Here is a 19,341-nt window from a genome sequence, read left to right as displayed (position 1 = left end):
GAATATAAAATCAATATACAGAAATTGATTGCATTTCTATACACCAATAATGCATCAACAGAAAGAGAAAGCAAGGAATTGATCTCATTTACAACTGCACTGAAAACCATAAAATACCCAGGATAAGCCTAACCAAAGAGGTAAATGATCAGTACACTTAAAACAATAGAGGGGTGCCTGGGTGGCTTAGTCGGTTAAGTGCCAACTTCGGTTCAGGACATGATCCCGCATTTGTGGGTTTGAGTCCCGTGACGGGCTCTGTGCTGACAGCTCGGAGCCTGGAGCCTGCTTCAGATTCTGTGTTTCCCTCTCTCTCTCTGCCCCTCCCCTGCTCATGCACTCTCGCTCGCTCACTCTCTCAAAATTAAATAAACATTAAAAAATTAAAAGAACAAACCATACAACGTCTATGAAAGAAGTTGAAGAAGACACAAAGAAATGGAAAAACATACCATGCTCATGGATTAGAAGAACAAATATTGTTAAAATGTCAATACTACCCAAAGCAATCGACAAATTCAATGCAATTCCTATCAAAATAACACCAGCATTCTTCACAGAGCTAGAAGAGTCCTAAAATTTGTATGGAACCAGGAAAGACCCCAAAGATCGAAAGTAATGTTGAAAAAGAAAAATCAAACCTGAAGACATTACAATTCTGGACTTTATGGTGCATCAGAAAGCTGCAATCATCAAGACAGTGTGGTATGGGCACAAAAACGGACATATAGATGAAAGGAAGAGAAAAGGGAACCCAGAAATGGACCCTCAAACATATGGCTGAGTAATCTTTGACAAACCAGGAAAGAATATCCAAAGGAAAAAAAGAGTCTCTTCAGCACATGGTACTGGGAAAAATGGACAGTGTGAAGAATGAACCTGGACTATGTTCTTAAACCTCAATCTCTGTCTCTCTCTCTGTCTCTCTCTCTGACACACACACACACACACACACACACACACACACACACACCTCAAAATGGATGAAAAATCTAAATGTAAGACAGGAGACCATCAAAATCCTAGAAGAGAAAGGAGGCAACAGACCTCTCTGATCCTGACTGCGGCAACATCTTGCTTGTCAAGTCTCCAGAAACAAGGGCAATAAAAACCAAAATGAACTATTGGGACCTCAAGATAAAAAGCTTCTGCACAGGAGAGGACACATCAACAAAACTAAAAGGCTACTGAATGGAATGGGAGAAGATATTTGCAGGTGACACATCAGATAAAGGGTTAGTATCCAAAATCTATAAAGAACTTATCACACTCAACACCTAAAAACCAAATAACTCAGTGAAGAAATGGGCAAAAGACTTGAAGAGACACTTTAACAAAGATGACATCCAGATTGGTCACACAGGAAAATTGCTCAACCTCACTCGTCATAAGTGAAATACAAATCAAAACCACGATGAGATATCCCCTCACACCTTATTAGAATGGCTAATAATTAACATCTCTGGGAATTATAGATGTTGGCAAGGATGCAGAGAAAAAGAATGCTTTTGCAACACTGGTGGGAATGCAAAGTGGTGTAGCCACTCTGGAAAGTAGTATGGAGATTCATTACAAAAACCAAAAATAGAACTACACTAGGACCCAGCAATTGCACAACTAGGTATTTATCCAAAGGATAAACTAACGCTGACTCGAAGTGGCACATGCACTCCAATGTTTACAGCGGCATTATCAACAATAGCTAAATTATGCAAAGAGCCCAAGTGACTATTGACAGATGAATGGATAAAGAAGATGTGGTATATTCATACAATGGAATATTACTCGGCGATCAAAGGAATGAAATCTTGCTATTTGCAACAACGTGGATGGAACCGGACTTGATTATGCTAACCAAAATATGTCTGAGAAAGACACACATCATATGATTTCTCTCGTCTGTGGAATTTAATACACTGATGTATGTAGTGAAAGGAAAGAAAAATAACATACAAACAGAAGGAGTCAACCGATAAGAGACTGTCAAATGGAGGGAAGGAGCTCAGGGCTCCTGGAGGGTTGCTGAATAGGGGTATGGGCTAAATGGGTGATGGGAATTGGAGGGGCACTTGGGATGAGTACTGGATATATTTTGTAACTGATGACTAAATTCTAATCCTGAAACTGTATTCCACTATAAGGTAACTATCTTGGGCTTAAATTTTTAAAAAAGAACGAATATAAAAAAGAAGTAAAGAAATGTGCTACCAGTCAAAAGAAAAGAATATTTAAATCAGACTCTATGAGTGGAAATGAAAGACCAAAGGTGTTACAGACAAGAAAGGATCAGAGAAAACATCAAGAAACAATGGCAAAACAACTAGTAGAATGGCACTAAATATATACCTATCGATAATTACTCTGAATGTAAATCGACTAAATTCTCCAATCAAAAGACAAGGACAGGGTGTCAGAATGGACAAAAAAAAAAAAAAAAAAAAAAAAAAGAGGACAAGAGGACAAGAAACAAAACAAACAACAACAGAAAAAACAAGGCCTATCTAGATGCTGTCTACAAAGCCTTATTTGGACTTAAGTCATCTGCAGATTTAAATTGAGGGAACGAGAAAACATTTATCATGCCAGTAATGTCAAAAGAAAGCCAGTAGCAATACTTTTATGAGGCAAAATAAACTTTAAAACCGAGAGTGTAGTTCCTCGAAAGGAAGAGAGAGAGAGGGAGAGCGAGAGGGAGTTTGGGACCCTTTGGGTCAATACCGAGTAGTAAAATTGCATGCACCCAATATTTATAGCAGCATTATCAACAGTAGCCAAACTATGGAGAAAACCCAAGTATCTATCAACTGATGAAGGTATAAAGAACTTGTGGTGTGTGTGTGTGTGTGTGTGTGTGTGTGTGTGTGTGTGTGTGTGTGTATGTATATGCATATGCATATGTGTATATGTGTATACTCATATATACATACATATATACATACGTATATACAATGAAATATAACTCAGCTTCAAAAAGAATGAAATCCTGCCATTTGCAATGATGTGGATGGGCCTAGAATGTATTATGCAAGTGAAATATGTCAATCAGAGAAGACAAATATATGATTTCACTCACGTGGAATTTAAGAAACAATACAGATGAAAACATGGGAAGGGGGCAGGAGAAGAGAAGAGTGGTAACAAGCCACATGAGTCTCTTAATGATAGAGAAAAAAAGTAAAGCTTGATGGAGGGAGATAGGTCGGCGCTGGGCTAGATGGGGGACGAGTATTAAAGAGAGCACTTGTTGTGATGAGCACTGGGTGTTGTATGTAAGGGATGAATCACTGAATTCTACTCCCGAATCCGAGAATGCAGTGTATGTCAACTAAGACTTAAATTAAAAAAAAAAAAAAAATAAAGCTGTAACAAGAGATGAAGACGGACACTATCTCATACTAAACGGGACAGCCAAACAAGAAGATCCAATGATTGTAAATTTTGATGCACCCAACATGCAATCATCAAGTATATAAAACATTTAACAACAACCATAAAGAAATTCATTTATAATAATATATCGATAGTAGAGGACTTTAACACATCACTCACATCAATGGACAGAAACTGTAAACAGAAAATCAACAAGGAAACAATACTTTTGAATGACACACTGGACCAGATGGGTTTAACAGATATATTCAGAACACTCCATACTAAAATGGCAAAGTACGAATTCTTTTCAAGCACACGTGGGGAATTCTCTAGAATTGATCACATTCTAGGTCACAAATCAGGCCTCGAGAGGTACCCAAAGACAGAGATCAGACCAAGCATCTTTTCTGACCACAAGCTAGGAAACTTGAAGTTAACCACACACACACACACACACACACACACACACACACACACACACACAAAGGGGGAAAGGCCACAAATAAAGGGAGGTTAAATAACATGCTACTAAATGAATGGGTCAAACAGGAAATCAATGAGAAAATACACTGAAACAAATGAAAATGAAAATGAAAATACACCTGTAAAAACCTTTGGAATGCGGCAGAAGCAGTCTAAGATGGAAGTATATAGCAATACAAGCCTACATTAAAGAGCAAGAAAATCTCAAACAATCCTAACTGACAACTAAAGGAATGAGAAAAAGAACAGCAGAAGGAAGGAAATAATAGAGATTAAGGCAGAAATAAGGGATATAGAAACCAAAAAGACACTAGACCAACTCAATGAAACCAGGGGCTGGTTCTTTGAAAACAGTAATCAACATGAAAACCTCCTAGGTAGACTTTTCACAAAGAAGAGAGAAAGGACTCAAGTAAATAAAATCACAAATAAGAAAGGAGAAATAACAGTCAACACCACAAAATACAGTTAGAAGATAATATTATGATAATATATGCAACAAAATGGACACTCTGAGAAAAGTGGACAAATTCCTAGAAACACACAAACTACCAAAACTGAAACAGGAAGATACATAAAATCTGAAAACAGAAAGAAATCAAATCAGTAACAACAACAACAAAAAATCTCTCCCCAACACATGAGTTCAGGGCCAGATGGCTTCACTGATGAATTCTACCATCCATTTAAGGAAGAGTTAATATATATTCTCCTCGATTATTACAAAAAATAAAAAAGAAGGAAAACCTACAAATTCATCTTATGAGGCCATCATTACCCTGATACCAAAACAAGATACAGCCTCCACTAAAACAGAAAACTGCCAGGGTGCCTGTGTGGCTCAGTCGGTTTACTGTCCAACTCTTAATTTTGGATTAGGACATTATCTTGCGGTGAGTGGGTTCGAGTCCCACGTGGGACCCTGCGTTGACAGTGTGGAGCATGGCTAGTATTCTCTCTCTCCCTGTCTCTCTGCCCCTCCCTCACTTGTATGTACTCGATCTCTCTAAGTAAATAAATACGCATTTTAAATATGTTAAAAAAATTTTAAATAAAACTGCAGACCAATAGCTTGATGAGTACGTATGCAGAAATTCTCATTAAAATACCTTCAAATTAAAGTCAACAATACGTTAATAGAATCATTTACCATAATCAAGTGGGATATATTCCTGGGCTGCAAGGCTGATTCCACATTCACAGATCAATCAACATGATGCACCACAGCAATAGAAGAAAGGATAAGAACAGTATGATGCTTTCCACAGATGCAGGAAAACCATTTGACAAAATGTCACATCCATCCATGATAAAAACCCTCAGCAAAGTAGATTTGGACTCAACCTACCTGCACATAATAAAGGTCATCTAGGAAAAACTCAAAAGTCACCTCATCCTCAATGGGGAAAAATTGAAAGTTTTTCCTCCAAGGTCAGGGACAAGACAGGGATGACCCCTCTCACCACTGTTATTCCACATAGTACAGGAAGTCCTAGGCATAGCAATCAGACAAAAAAAGAAATAAGAGGCAACCAAATCGGCAAGGAAGAAGTAGCACTTTTGCTATTTGGAGCTGACATGATGCTCTCTATAAAAAACATGAAAGACTCCCATAAAAATTGCTGGAATTGATATATGAATTCGACAAATCACAGTATACAGAAATCAATGTACATAAATCCATTGCATTTCTATAGACGAATAGTGAATTAACAGAAAGAGGAAGTAAGGGATCAATCCCATTGACAGCTTCACAAATACCACAAGATACCAGGAATATACCTAACCAAAGAGGTGGAAGACCGGTACTCTAAAGGCTATGAAACACTGATGAAAGAAATGGAAGAGGACACAAAGAAAAGGAAATACGTTTCATGTTCATGGATGGGAAGCACAAAATACTCTTAAAATGTCTATACTCCTCAAAACAATCTACACATGTAACGAAATCCCTATCACACTAACAAAAACATTTGTCACAGAACTAGAACAAATCATCCCAAAATTTGTATGGAATGACAAAGACCTCAAACATCAAAAACAAAATTGAAGAAGAAAACTAAAGCTGGAGGCATCACAATTCCAGACTTTAGGTTATATTACAAAGCTGTGCTGAACAGAATAGTATGGTACTGGCAAAAAAACACCATCAACAACAACAACAACAAAACACAGACGCAGAGATCAATAGGATGGAAACCCAGAAATGAACTCACACCTATATGGTCAATTAATTCTCAACAAAGCAGGAAAGAATATCCAATGGAAAAAAAAAGATAGTGTTGGGACACATGGGTGGCTCCAAAGCGTGTGATTGTGGTTTCAGCTCAGGTCATGATCTCAGGGCAGTGCAGAGCATGTGTGGGATTCTCTCTCCCCATTTCTCTCTTCCCCTCTTCTGCATTCTCTCTTTCTCTCAAAAATAAATACATAAACTTAAAAAAGTCTCTTCAACATATGGTTTTGGAAAAACTAGACAGCAACTTGCAAAACAAGACCAACAACGGACCACTTTCTTACAACATACACAAAAATAAATCCAACATGGATAAAGATCTATGTGTGAAACCTGAAACCATAAAAATCCCAGAGGATAATTAACACAGGCAGTATCTTATTTGACATTGGCTGTACAAACGTCTTTGTAGATATATCTCCCGAGTTAAGGGAAACATGAGCAAAAATAATGGGACTTCGTAAAAATAAAAAGCTTCCGTCACCAAGGAAATCATCAACAAAACTAAAACACCTACAGAATACTATTTGCAAATGACATCTGAGAAAGGGTTAGTGTCCAAAACATGTAAAGCTATACAGTACCCAAAAAATGAGAAATCCGATTAAAAATGGGCAGAAGACATGAATAGACATTTTCCCAAGGAAGACATACACATGGCCAAGAGACACATGAAAAGATGTTCAACAATGCTGATCTTCAGGAAAATACAATTCAAAAGTACAATGAGATAACACATCACATCTGTCAGAATGACTAAAATCAATGAAGAATTAAACAGCAGGTGTTGCCAAGGATGTGGGGAAAGAGAAACACTCTTGCACTGTGGGTAGGAATGCAAACTGGTGCAGCCACTCTGGAAAACATCATGGAGATTTGTCAAAAGAAAAAAACCTGGAAATAGAACTACGTTTTGATCCAGAAATTTCACTACGAGGTATTTACAGAAAGAATACAAAAATAATTCTTCAAAGGGATACATGCACCCTGATGTTTAAAGCAGCATTTTATACAACAACCAAATTACAGAACCTGCCCAAGCATCCATCAACTGATGAATACATTGAGATGTAGTAAATGGAATGTAATATTATTTACCTGTAAAAACATGAAATCTTGTCATTTGTGACGAAGTGGATGGAGCGAGAGAATGTTATGCTGGGTGAAATAAGCCTGTCAAAGAAAGAAAAATACCAGATGATTTCACTAACACATGGCAATAAAACAAAACAAATGGGGGGGAGGACACAGTGACAAACAAAGAGACTGTTTACTAGGAAAAAAACTGAGGGGTTCCACAGTGAGGTGGGGAATGGGTGAAACAGCTGCTGGGGATTAGGAAGTGCACCTGGGATGAGCACCGGGTGACGTGTGGAAGGGTTGCTCTATATTGGACACCTGAAACTAATATTTGTGTCTTTACCCCACCCGAATTTAAATTAATAGATAACATAAGGTTAATGATACCTACCTACCAGGTTTTCTGTAGCATTCAATCACTTCACTAGTTTGGAAAAATAACCATTAAATATTTTAAAGCATGTATGATGTGGGGGGACAGTTTATAACCTTACCTCGGTCTCTGGTTCCAGCAGGACTCGGGAAGTGGGTCCTAGCTCATTCTTCTAGGAGGTCGTGAGATGAGCATTTCATGTATTCACGTCCTAACAGAATGCAGCTCCCGTTCTTCTGAACTTCTGTCAGGGTTTCTTCCCGGAAACAAACCTGAATCTGGAACAAACCATCCACTGCATCTATGAGGTGATGTCATGAGACCCCGCAATCCAAGAGTCCTTTAGTAAAATACGTCTTGTTAAAATACTGTCCAGGAAGGGGAGGAATGAAACACGGGAACAGCCCAAAAAATGCAAGTGCCTGTGCAGCTTAGCAACCAGCTTGCCCAGGGAAGCCACCCAGCGTCCCCTCCTCAGCACTCAGTACAACAAGACAACTTCTCTCTGGCGACTCAGGAGAAGCCAACTTGCTGCAAAACTCCCAAGGTCTCCTCTGGGGTGGGTGGCAGAAAGCATTGTAAATGCCGCTCTGCTCTCCCACCTGAGGCAGCAGCACAGGCCCTGCCTCCTCTGGGAGCAACAGAAGCCCTTCCTGCTCTGAGGTGCCCTGGTCAGAAAAGCAGATGGTGCGTCCTCTGCTGGCCACCATGGGAATTCCTGCAATGTTGAAGACCCTGGTCGCTCAGCTGAGGGACCAAATGTGCTCTGGGCAACTAAGCCTGTTTTCTACACTGGAAAAGGTCTTAGTGACAGGGCCTAGGACACAAAGAATTCTTTTCCTTCTCCTTTCTTGTGAGTGAAGCATGAAACCGAATTTATTAACGTAATGACACATTTGTAATGTTTTAAGCAATGGTCCCAGAAAAATAGACCGCCAATTTAAACATGCTGAACAAAAGGTAATTGTGTTTACCACCTAAGTGTTTAGGTTAGATAAGGAATGGACACCTTGAAGAGAGATATACAGGCTTCCAGCTATGGAATGAATGAGTCCTAGGGATACAAGGGACAGCCAATGGAATAGAGTCAATCCTGTAATAATACTGTTGCATGCTTTCACATGATAGCTACACTTGTGCTTAAATATAACATAATTTATAGACATATGGAATGACTACAATGTATGACTAAAACTAATACAACAAATGTGTGAAAAATATTTCAATTAAAAGTCGACATCCTTTACGTTATCTTTAATTTCTCTCTCTTTGCCAATAAACTATCATTCTTGCGGCGCTTGGGTGGCTTACTTGATTAAGCATCTGACTTCCACTCAGGTCATGATCTTGCAGCCCATGAGTTTGAGCACTGCGTCAGGCTCTGTCGTGAGAGCTCAGAGCCTGGAGCCTGCCTCAGATTCGGTATCTCCCACCCTCTCTCTCATTCCCAGCTCGGGCTCTCTCAAAAAAGGAAAAAAGAAACATTAAAAATGAAAAATCATTCCTAATTTAGAATCTGTGAAATTCCATTTATTCCAGATTCTCTAACATGACTATCTTGATGTGGAGAGCTTATCTGAAAAGTCACTAATAATATCTTTGATGACACATATGTGACAAGGTCAGAATGCACCTTACAGGGAACTACACATCTGTTAAGAATTTACGGCATGTATCCGTGGCTAATATTTCCAATCCATCAGTCATGTAGGTCAGTTTCCTACAGGACCATTATGCCTTCAATTAGTAATTGCCATATCTTCAAAATTAACAGAAAGCTGGGACAAGAAAATGTCTTTGAATTTGATGTAAGAGAAGACTATGGTGTTTTAAAGGGTTCACCTTTCTTCTGGAATCCTCAGATTGGCTGTGGACAGGAGGATAGCAACATACGATTTTCATTCACACCGCTAGTTCCAGAGGGAGAATATGGACCTTATTGTCAAATATTTTTTTATCAATATCAGCAGTCCAACTCTGCCAGGTCCAGACTGCAGAACCTGGGGACAACACAATGCCTGATGCTTGGGTTCAGAACATGAGGAATGCCAGCTGGTGGTGGGGAGGGGGAAATCCAACAGGGCCTGGGGCAGTGAGGGAGATGAACCCGGACACCTCCCCACAGGGCGGGCTCTGGAGTTTAACTGCCAAAGAGCAGCACACTCTCCCTGAAGACACCCTTCTCCATGACAAAACATAACGCTGAGCCCCACAATTCCAGGAGAAATGAGGGATACACATTTTTTCAATTGCAGAGGCCTCTGCAGAGCTTGGCCCCTGGGATATTGGAGTCTTAGAGTCATGAAACTATGATGCCCATGATACCAGCCCTTTCTGCCCCAGCACTCAGAGCCACTTCATACATCCCCTCTCCCCTGGCCTATCTCGCCCTTTCCACATACCTGGACCAGGTCTCTACTTTTCTCCTTGTACTTCCTCTTTGTCTCTGTTTCTCTCTAACCACGTATCTCTCTGTTTCTTACTTTCACTCTCTAGGTCTTGCCCAATTCCCCTATCACTCATCCAGTTTCTCTCTCCTTACCTGTCTCTTTCTCCACCTCTCCCCAGGCTTCAGGCTATCGGCTCTGTGCATGCAGCCCTGTCCAGGAGCACAGGGCACTCCTAAATCTCCCTCTCTCCTGTCATGTTTTGTCCCAGGCCCTGATCAAAATGGAGGAGAATCCCCCATACAGCAGCTGCCCATATTGACATTTGCTAAAGCAATGCTGGCAGCATGTGGACAGCCAGAAATTTATCCTTGGTGGCTGAGTCATGACCCAAAAGCTTCTGGAGGGCTGGCTGCTTCCCTAAGCTGGGAGGAAAAAGGGGCTCGCAGTGTTCAGGGTCCCTGGGGGCAAATTAGTTTGGATTCGCCAAAGTACAAGGAGCCATATGCTTATACCCAACTCTCCTGGGTGGTGTCAAAAGAACCTACCACAGACCATTGACCTCTGCCCTCCCCATGCCTCAATATGGCAACAGGGGGAACTTTTTGGGACATCATGTGACTCGCCACAAAAATCATTCCATTTGCTCCATTGGAGGCCACCTGGATTGGTGCTAATGGGGGCAGCTGGTTAGGTGCACAAGGGCACAAGAGCTGAATTAATGCAGGGCCTCCTTACTGGTCTCCTGAATCCATTCCTCACCATCAGAATAGAGCCTTTCCTGGAGACAGATACCTGCCCTGCTCATCAGCACAAACCCCATCAACTAGCACGTGTGGCATGTACTCATGAACATCAATCTATAGATTAACAACCATCACCAGAGCTCCCTAAAGGATGTATCCAAATCCTCAGATGGAACTATTGGTCCCCTCCAGGCAATACAACCCCCCAAAATGATCTGTCTCTTCCACTAATACTATACATTCTACCAGTTGGTTAACTGCATATACAGGAACCCCAAAGAGTACACTTGATGGGGAATGAGTGTCAATTTTCCTGGAGGCAAATGCTGACACAGAAACACAACTGTGACAAGTGTATTAGGGGACATTAGGAAGGACAACGTGGAGGGGATGGGGTGGATGGGGAAAACATTCAGACCAAGGGGCAGATTAGACACCGTTTCTAAATATATAATAAACACAGCTGGGTTTTTTTTTCACTTGTGCAATTTTTTTAGTTCTTTATTTGTTTAGCTGACTTTTTTGACTTTTGACTTTTTATTTTATTTGATACTAATTTTATTGTCAAATTGGTTTCCATACAACACCCAGTACTCATCCCAGAAGGTGCTCTCCTCAACACCCATCACCCACCCTCCCTTCCATCCCACCCCCCATCAACCCTCAGTTTGTTCTCAGTTTTTAAAAGTCTCTTATGCTTTGGCACTCTCCCTCTCTAATCTTTTTTTTTTCTTCCCTTCCCCTATAGACATCTTTTAAGTTTCTCATAATCCACATAAGAGTGAAAACATATGGTATCTGTCACTCTCTGAATGACTTATTTCCCTTAACATAACACTCTCCACTTCCATCCACGTTGCTACAAAGGGCCATATTTCATTCTTTCCCATTTTCACGTAGTATTCCATTGTGTATATAAACCACAATTTCTTTATCCATTCATCAATTGATGGACATTTAGACTCTTTCCACAATTTGGCTATTGTTGAGAGTGCTGTTATAAACATTGGGGTACAAGGGCCCCTGTGCATCAGCACTCCTGTATCCCTTGGGTAAATTCCTAGCAGTGCTATTGCTGGGTCATAGGGTAGGTCTATTTTTAATTTTTTGAGGAACCTGCACACTGTATTCCAGAGCGGCTGCACCAATTTGCATTCCCACCAACAGTGCAAGAAGGTTCCCCTTTCTCCACATCCTCTCCAGCATCTATAGTCTCCTGATTTGTTCATTTTAGCCACTCTGACTGGTGTGAGGTGATATCTGCGTGTGGTTTTGATTTGTATTTCCCTGATGAGGAGCAACGTTGAGCTTATTTTCATGTGCCTGTTGGCCATTCAGAAGTCTTCTTTAGAGAAGTGTCTATTCATGTTTTCTGCCCATTTCTTCACTGGATTATTTGTTTTTTGGGTGTGGAGTTTGATGAGCTCTTTATAGATTTTGGATACTAGCCCTTTGTCCGATATGTCACTTGCAAATATCTTTTCCCATTCCGTTGGTTGCAATTTAGTTTTGTTGATTGCTTCCTTTGCTGTGCAGAAGCTTTTTATCTTCATGAGGTCCCAATAGTTCATTTTTGCTTTTAATTCCCTTGCCTTTGGGGATGTGTCAAGTAAGAAATTACTACGGCTGGGGTTAGCGAGGTCTTTTCCTGTTTTCTCCCCTAGGGTTTTGATGGTTTCCTGTCTCACATTCAGGTCCTTTATCCATTTTGAGTTTGTTTTTGTGAATGGTGTGAGAAAGTGGTCTAGTGTCAATCTTCTGCATGTTGCTGTCCAGTTCTCCCAGCACCATTTGTTAAAGAGACTGTCTTTTTTCCATTGGATGTTCTTTCCTGCTTTGTCAAAGATGAGTTGCCATACTTTTGTGGGTCTAGTTCTGGGGTTTCTATTCTATTCCATTGGTCTATGTGTCTGTTTTTGGGCCAATACCATGCTGTCTTGATGATCACAGCTTTGTAGTAGAGGCTAAAGTCTGGGATTGTGATGCCTCCTGCTTTGGTCTTCTTCTTCAAAATTACTTTGCCTCTTCGGGGTCTTTTGTAGTTCCATACAAATTTTAGGATTGCTTGTTCTAGTTTCGAGAAGAATGCTAGTGCAATTTTGATTGGGATTGCATTGAATGTGTAGATAGCTTTGGGTAGTATTGACGTTTTAACAATATTTATTCTTCCAATCCATGAGCATGGAATGTTTTTCCATTTCTTTATATCTTCTTCAATTACCTTCATAAGCTTTCTATAGTTTTCAGCATACAGATCTTTTACATCTTTGGTTAGGTTTATTCCTAGGCATTTTATGCTTCTTGGTGCAATTGTGAATGGAATCAGTTTCTTTATTTGTCTTTCTGTTGCTTAATTATGAGTGTATAAGAATGCAACTCATTTCTTTACATTGATTTTGTATCCTGCGACTTTGCTGAATTCATGTATCAGTTCTAGCACACTTTTGGTGGAGTCTATCGGGTTTTCCATGTATAATATCATGTCATCTGCAAAAAGTGAAAGCTTAACTTCATCTTTGGCAATTTTGATGCCTTTGATTTTCCTTTTGTTGTCTGATTGCTGTTGCTAGAACTTCCAACACTATGTTAAACAACAGCGGTGAGAGTGGACATCCCTGTCGTGTTCTTGATCGCAGGGAGAATGCTCTCAGTTTTTCCCCATTGAGGATGATATTAACTGTGGGCTTTTCATATATGGCTTTTATGATGTTCAAGTATGTTCCTTCTATCCCGACTTTCTTGGGGGTTTTTATTAAGAAAGCATGTTGAATTTTGTCAAATGCTTTTTTCTGCATTGATTGACAGGATCATATGGTTCTCATATTTGTTTTATTAATGTGATGTATCACATTGATTGATTTATGAATGTTGAACCAGCACTGCATCCCAGGAATGAATCCCACTTGATCATGGTGTATGATTCTTCTTATATGTTGTTGAATTCGATTTGCTAGTATCTCACTGAGAATTTTTGCATCCATATTCATCAGGGATATTGGCCTGTAGTTCTCTTTGTTTTACTGGGTCTCTGGTTTAGGAATCAAAGTAATACTGGCTTCATAGAATGAGTCTGGAAGTTTTCCTTCCCTTTCTATTTTTTGGAATAGCTTGAGAAGGATAGGTATTATTTCTGCTTTAAATGTCTGGTGGAATTCCCCTGGGAAGCCATCTGGTCCTGGACTCTTAATTGTTAGATTTTTGATAACCGATTCAATTTCTTCAGTGGTTATGGGTCTGTTCAAGCTTTCGATTTCTTCCTGTTTGAGTTTTGGGAGTGTATGGGTGTTTAGGAATTTGTCCATTTCTTCCAGGTTGTCCAGTTTGTTGGCATATAACTTTTCATAGTATTCCCTGATAATTGCTTGTATTTCTGAGGAGTTGGTTGTAATAATTCCATTTTCATTCATGATTTTATCTATTTGGGTCCTCTCCCTTTTCTTTTTGAGGAGCCTGGCTAGAGGCTTATCAATTTTGCTTATTTCCTCAAAAAACCAACTCTTCGTTTCATTGATCTGCTCTACAGTTTTTTTTTTTTTTTAGATTCTATATTGTGTATTTCTGCTCTGTCCTTCATTATTTCTCTTTTTCTGCTGGGTTTGGGATGACTTTGCTGTTCTGCTTCTATTTCCTTTAGGTGTGCTGTGAGATTTTGTATTTGGGATTTTTCTTGTTTCTTGAGATAGGCCTGGATTGCAATGTATTTTCCTCTCAGGACTGCCTTCGCTGCGTCCCAAAGCATTTGGATTGTTGTATTTTCATTTTCATTTGTTTCCATATATTTCTTAATTTCTTCTCTAATTGGCTGCTTGACCCATTCATTCTTTAGTAGGGTGTTCTTTAACCTCCATGCTTTTAGAGGTTTTCCAGACTTTTCCTGTGGTGGATTTCAAGCTTCATAGCATTGTGGTCTGAAAGTATGCATGGTATGATCTCAATTCTTGTATACTTATGAAGAGCTGTTTTGTGACCCAGTATGTGATCTATCTTGGAGAAGGTTCCATGTGCACTCGAAAAGAAAGTATATTCTGTTGCTTTGGGATGCACAGTTCTAAATGTATCTGTCAAGTCCATGTTTTGATGTATCATTCAGGGGCTTTGTTGCTTTATTGATCCTGTGTCTAGATGATCTACCCATTGTTGTAAGTGGGGTATTAAAGTCCCCTGCAATTACCACATTCTTATCAATAAAGTTGCTTATGTTTGTGACTGACTGCTTTATCCATTTGGGGGATCCCGTATTTGGTGCGTAGACATTTAAATTGTTAGTTCTTCCTGATGGATAGACCCTGTAATTATTATATAATCCCCTTCTTCATCTCTTGGTACCACCTTTAATTTAAAGTCTATTTTGTCTGATATAGGTATGGCTACTCCAGCTTTCTTTTGACTTCCAGTAGCATGGTAGATAGTTTTCCATCCCCTCACTTTCAATCTGAAGGTGTCCTCAGGTCTAAAATGAGTCTCTTGTAGGCAGGAAATAGATGGGTCTTGTTTTTTTATTCATTCTGATACCCTATGTCTTTTGGTTGGAGCATTTAGTCCACTTACATTCAGTGTTATGATAGAAAGATATGGGTTTAGAGTCATCATGATGTTTGTAGGTTTCATGCCTGTAGTGATGTCTCTGGTACCTTGTCTCACAGGATCCCCCTTAGGATCTCTTGTAGGGCTGGTTTACTAGTGATGAATTCCTTCAGTTTTTGTTTGTTTGGGAAGACCTTTATCTCTCCTTCTATATTAAATGACAGACTTTCTGGATAAAGGACTCTTGGCTGCATATTTTTTCTGTTCATCACATTGAAGATTTTCTGCCATTCCTTTCTGGCCTGCCAAGTTTCAGTAGATAAATCTGTCACTAATCTTATCGGTCTCCCTTTATATTTTAGAGCATGTTTATCCCTAGCTGCTTTGAGAATTTTCTCTTTATCCTAGTATTTTGCCAGTTTGACGATGATATGTCATGCAGAATATCAATTCAAGGTACGTCTGAAGGGAGTTCTCTGTGCCTATTGGATTTCAATGCCTTTTTCCTTCCCTAGTTCAGGGAACCTCTCAGCTATGATTTCTTCAAGTACACCTTCAGCACCTTTCCCTGTCCCTTCCACCTCTGGAATCCCAATTATGTGTATGTTATTACGTTTAATTGTGTCACTTCATTCTCTAATTCTTCCCTCATACTCCTGGATTTTTTATCTCTCTTTTTCTCAGCTTCCTCTTTTTCCATAATTTTGTCTTCTAATTCACCTATCCTCTCCTCTGTCTCTTCAATCTGAGCTGTGGTCACCTCTATTTTATTTTGCATCTCATTTATAGCATTTTTTAGCTCCTCCTGACTGTTTCTTAGTCCCTTGATCTCTGTAACAATGGATTCTCTGTTGTTCTCTATACTTTTTTCAAGCCCAGCGATTGATTTTATGACTATTATTTTAAATTCATTTTCCGTTACATTGCTTAAATCCTTTTTGATCAATTCGTTAGCTGTCGCTACTTCCTGGAGTTTCTTTTGAGGAGAATTCTTCTGTTGCATCATTTTGGATATTGCCTGGAGTGGCGCGGAACTGCAGGGCTCTTCCTGTGTGCTGTCTGTAGTGACTTGTGTTGGTTGGCGGGGCCGCAGTCAGACCTGATGTCTGCCCCCAGCCCACCACTGGGGCCACAGTCAGACTGGTGTGTGCCTTATCTTCCCCTCTCCCAGGGGCAGGACTCACTGTGGAGTGGTGTGGCCCCTGTCTGGGTTACTTGCACACTGCCAATCTTTTGGTGCTGCTCTGATGGGATCTGGCGTATTAGCCGGGGTGGATCTGCAAGGTGCACAGGGGCAGGAGGGGCAGACTCAGCTTGCTTTGCCTTCAGTGGTCCACTTCGGGAGGGGCACTGAGGCACCGGGAGGGAGGCAGACCCATTGGAGGGATGGATGCGCAGAGGCACCATGTTGGGTGTTTGTGCATTGCAAGCAAGCTCCATGCTGGGAACTGGTTCCCTTTGGGATATTGGCTGGGGGATGGGCGAGGGAGATGGTGCTGGCAAGTGCCTTTGTTCCCCGCCAAGCTGAGCTCTGTCCTCTGGGGCTCAACAACTCTCCCTCCCGTTGTCCTCTAGCCCTCCCAGTCTCGGAGTAGAAATGTTGACTTGTAACATTCCAGATGTTAAGTCCCACTGGCTGTCAGAACACACCCTGTCTGGCCCTTCTGCTTTTGCAAGCCAGATTCAGGGGCTCTGCCTTGGCAGGCGGGCTGCTCCTCCACCGCCCCGGCTACCTCCTGCCAGTCCGTGTCGTAGGCACCGCCTCTCCACCCTTCCTACCCTCTTCCGTGGGCCCCTCGTCTATACTTGGCTCTGGAGAGTCGGTTATGCTAGTCTTCTGGCAGTTTTCTGGGTTATTTAGGCAGGTGTGGGTGGAATCTAAGTGGTCAATAGGACACGGTGAGCCCAGCGTCCTCCTACGCTGCCATCTTCTGAAATCTGTCTCAACCACAGCTCCTTTGTAATTGTTCAGTGTCCTCTTCAAATTTCAAACTGATTGCCTCTATGTCAAAGTGATTTTGAGTTATTGCAAAGGGATCTTCTGTTCTCCTCTATGCTTTTTTTCTTCTACAATACATCTGTGGCCTTGGATGAGCACATATTTGTGTGGCTGCATTTGTGTGTCTCCCTGTAATGGAAGAGGATTATCTTCATCTCCATAAACGTCCATATTCTCTTATTTATCTTTTCCTTCTTTGTAAAGTATCACCTGAATTTTAATAGAAAACACACAGGGGTCTTTGTTGTATCTTGTGAAACAGGAATTGCCAATCTCTCAGCCTCAGGCATTATACACTTAGTTTCATGAAATTGAATGAACATCTGTTGATGATCTTCTGTGTGCAGATACATTCATTTCCACGATGAGAAGGGTGAGTGCCCTGTCATCCCATATATTTTACAAATTTCTTATGTGCTTAACCACCTCTTCATCGCACTGACCTCAGAGATCAACATTATCCATGCTTCTCAGATCATAAAGCTGATGCTCTGAGTTGAGGCTCTCCGCACTAAGAGCTGGCATTAGGTCTGAGACAACAGGAACAAATACAAAGCCTAAGGAAATTGTGAGGTAAGTTTTGGAGATGCAAACCTTCAGGCAGGGTGGTGAAAGCAGGTTCAGGGTTGCGGTGACAGGAGTTCAGCAGGGGCGTTTTCTGGTCAACCGTGAATTCCCCGCTAAGAGTCTGACTCAGGCTGAAGGCCAAGCAAGCCACACAGCTGATCTACAATTTTTGTCGCATTTAGTCTCACAGAGATACACAAACTTAGGCAGACAAGCCTCCCATAAGAACCAAGTTAAATTACAATTCTCCAGGGCATTCTTTCACACAGATCCAAAACATTCAGAAAACCAAGGGAAACAACAGTCTTTATTTAGATAATGAACTAGGTGCACTTTGGCCACAATGACATTTCAGATATGATACCTGCATGAACTGTTCTTGAACCCATGCAGCAGTTCTGTGTGGACCTCACGCTGTGCTCACTCTCCCTGCCCAGGTTGTGGACCCTGACAGAAATGACCTACAACTCCATCTCACTGAGTCCAACATGCTCCCCTCTGCACCATCTCAGCTCTTCCTCTAATTCATTCTCATGAGATTCCTGTCTCTGTTTCTTGTACTTGAGAACCCATTAGTGGAGCTCCCACTATTGTAGCTCAGAAGCTCCGTGTCATTTAATGCATGTTACTCTCTCCTCATTAGGACACTTGAAGCCCCTGAGGGGAGTGTGCCTCATCTCTCACAGAGCCAGGAACATGGACTCTGAACAAGGCATGTCTACACAACCGATATGCCTGCTTTTCTATGAAAAGACTCTCTCCTTCTCCAAAAGAGACACCTTCAGCCCAGCTCAGTAATGGAAAATGACAGAGCCCAACATATGTATGTCCTGAGAAACTTGAGGCATCTTAACAGTGTCCTTAGCCAGCAGCACCCTTGCATTGCAAAGCCTGTAAGGCCATCTCTACATCTTCTCAAAGACTCAACAAGAGAGAAGATGAACATGCTGAACATGTCAACTTATACTGTTCAGATCATCTTACAAATAGTCGAGGTGGAGGTCACTGAGGACACCAACGAGCTAGTGGTGGCTTATAGAGTCCATGAACAGTGATAAAGGGGATCTGTGGGGAAGGGCCTGCAGGGTGGACCTGGTAAAAGAGGAGGTCCTCTTTCATCCATAGGGACCTGCAGAACAGAAGTGACAGGTATGCTGGTATGACAGACAGAAGCAGAATGCCCACAGGAGCTGAAACACAATGAAGCAGGTGTCGGCACCTGGCCCCTTCTTCATTCACGGGTAGTAGAACACAGCACCAGTGTCAGAAAACTCTACCCTACCACAAGGTCCCACCTACAGCCTGAAGGTCCCAGGCAGACCTCCTACAAGGTCCCACTTACAGCCTAACTGTACCAGATGCCACAAGGAGAAATTACTATCTCCACACATCACTGGCCATGTTTACAAAAGCAAAGAGCCAAAGAATCCTATTCTAGAAGATTGATGGCAGTAATGCCAGTCTAATAAAGGAGCGTATTCCAGAGAGGCAGGCATCTGTGTCCTGGATCCCTCTGGTGTCCTCTTCCACCAGATCTGCAGATTTCTTTTTTGCACATTGAGAACAGAGAGAAC

The 19,341-nt window shown here is 41.2% G+C and overlaps 1 long non-coding RNA gene across 1 annotated transcript; it reads right to left on the bottom strand.

Moving 5' to 3' along the window:
- Positions 1-7,206: 7,206 nt before the first annotated feature.
- LOC123385194 lies at positions 7,207-8,236 on the bottom strand. Its single transcript, XR_006597388.1, has 3 exons — positions 8,147-8,236; positions 7,666-7,822; positions 7,207-7,264 (listed from the first exon to the last, which is right to left on the bottom strand). It is a non-coding gene; the product is annotated as an uncharacterized LOC123385194 (long non-coding RNA).
- Positions 8,237-19,341: the final 11,105 nt, after the last annotated feature.

Source organism: Felis catus, chromosome B1 (genome assembly GCF_018350175.1).
Source record: "Felis catus isolate Fca126 chromosome B1, F.catus_Fca126_mat1.0, whole genome shotgun sequence".
In the NCBI taxonomy this organism is placed as follows: Eukaryota; Metazoa; Chordata; class Mammalia; order Carnivora; family Felidae; genus Felis; species Felis catus.
This window is presented reverse-complemented; position numbering and strand designations above follow the sequence as displayed.